Source organism: Sprattus sprattus (assembly GCF_963457725.1).
Source record: "Sprattus sprattus genome assembly, chromosome: 11".
Lineage (NCBI taxonomy): Eukaryota > Metazoa > Chordata > Actinopteri > Clupeiformes > Clupeidae > Sprattus > Sprattus sprattus.
In genome coordinates this window covers 10,397,852-10,400,351 of record NC_137909.1, presented here as the reverse complement: position 1 = coordinate 10,400,351, position 2,500 = coordinate 10,397,852, and positions in this window count along the sequence as shown.

Below are 2,500 nucleotides of genomic sequence, written 5' to 3'. Positions count from 1 at the left end.
TGGCAAAGTTCCATGTGCTCTGTGTGCAAGGAGAGAGCTCCTGCTAGTGTAGGGCTCAACCTGTTTTGTCTCCTGCTCCTGCTGGCAGCAGTGCAACACACAGAGTTACACAAATCCTATGCAAGTTCCATCCTATACAAGTTCCATCCTATACAGTACACTCAGAAGTGAGTGTACTGTAGATGTGTAGGTGTGTGTATGTGTCCACACACATAGCGGTGTGTGTTGTGTCCATATGCATGAGTAGGCGTGTTTCTGTGTTCACATGCAGGTCTGTCTGTGTCGACACACACGTGTAGGTGTGTGTGTGTACATGTGTCCATGTGTGTGTGTGTGTGTGTGTGTGTGTCCACATGCATGTGTAGGTTTGTGTGTGTGTGTGTGGCTTTGACAGCTAGTCTGGATCAGCAGAAATCGCCCCCATAAATTGTTATATCTGTAATGCACGGAGCAGGCAACCAGACGGCTCTTAAACCACACTGCTGCTGACCACTCTCACACAGACCCGTGTGTGTGTGTGTGTGTGTGTGTGTGTGTGTGGGTGCGTGTGTGAGAGAGAGAGACAATCAAACAATATAGTCACCTTTACAGGCCTACATCCACTGCTCACAGCCCTTTCTCGGGTGCTCATAGTCACCTAATGTGTACAGTTAGTCTGCTAATGCTTTTCTGTCCCTCAGTCAGTTACACAAGAGCCCATATGTGTGCATGCATGTAAAGCCAATCTCAGCACCTTTGCTGCACTGTTTGTATCACAGAGCTCCAGATTGGGGCACAGCTTGGGGGAGAGGTTAATAAAGGCGACCCCTGAAATAGGAGCTGGAACTGCGGCTGAATCATTTTGTATTCAAAAACGTCTGTATTCTCTTTCTAGAGGTATCATTATTTACTATGTGGAAAGGATGCTTTTAGTTGGGTGTTTTGTATGAATGTGTCTACTGTGATTTTTCTGAATGACACTGGCTCCCTCTGAAAAGCACTCCATTGAATTTGAGCGTGAAAAGCATAAGGCACTTTTCCACTGCAGGAACTTGTTGGTGGTTTTAGGAAGGGCGGCGCCAAGCACAACAAGCACAACAAGACAGCAACAAGCACAACTTTTAAAACCAGATACATTTACCAAAGCGTATCTTACATAGTTAGCATGTTGAGGTTACAGTCATTGAATGAGCACAAATGCAGAATGTCATTGAAGCTTTATTAAATAAAAGTGGTCCTCATATATCCTATTATCAAGTAATTAAGCTATTCTTACAGTTTACAGTGTATCTATTCACTTCAATTTACTCAGTTGGAAATGATTTGCCCGAACTGGGCTATCGGGAGGGTTGGGGGGTTTGGGCTGTGTTTGTTAGCGTGATGGTGAAGGTATTGGCAGGGTTGGTTGGTTGTGTGACAGTGAGGGAGGGGGCAGGGTTGATAGGTTGTGAAATGGTGGGTGTATTGGCAGGGTTGGTTAGTTGTGTGATAATGGGGTGGGGAGGTTTGGTGAGTTGTGTGATGTTGGGGGTGGGGGTATTGGTTGGGGGTTTAGTTGGGTGGTGTGGGCGTGGCAGTGGCGGTTGTTTCACCGGACGGAGGTCTATTCCCATCTGCCTCCTTTGGCAGCTCCATGTTGCCTGCGCGGTTTGCAAACATGTTTCTGCTCTTCTCAGAGAGAGTCATTGGCTCTCTTGCAACAATGAGGGAGGCGCCGAAGTCAGGTGAAGTGATTCATTGGCTCTCTGATGGTATTGAAGGAGGGGCCACGGTTCCGTAAAGACATTCATTAGCTCCCTCATTGCAGTGGGGGGAGGGGCACAATCTTGAGAACACATTCATTGGATATGCGATGGCAGTGAGGAAGTGGCAAGAAGAAGAGATTCATTGGCTCCCTGGTGGCAGGCCAGTAGGAAGGCAGGAAGTAGCATCGCCCTCCTCACTGGATTGTCTGTAGGTTAGTATAGGTTTAATAGGTTAGCATAATTTATTATATGTGTATTATATGTTATATGTATATATGATAGTGTTGTATGTATAGGTTTTTGTATGTTTAGCGATCTGTATGGTATATTTATCTTGTATATTTTGTAAGGTTATTTAGGTTATTATATGTTTATTACATTTAAATGATGTTCAGAGTACTAGTACAGAGTTTGTCATGTTATACTATGTTATGTTATGGTAGGTTGTTTTCAGTGCCCAGTCTGATCCTGTGTCATTTTTGTGCATCTGACAATAAAAGACTTGTAACTTGTAAACTGCACCGCCAGGGCAGCGTTCCCAGGCCTGAACATTGTGATTATGTGCTGGAACGCTGAAGACGTCAAAGGATGCCTTTTCACTGTATATTCATAATCAAGGTTCAAAGTTAGCTTTATTGATATCCATAATCAAGATTCAAAGTTAGCCTTATTGGCTCCCAAGGGAGTGAATTGTCCCGGATAAAAGACATAATTGCAGAAGACAGAACTGCAGCACACATAACTGTAGCACATCTTAAAAACAAAGGATGACACAA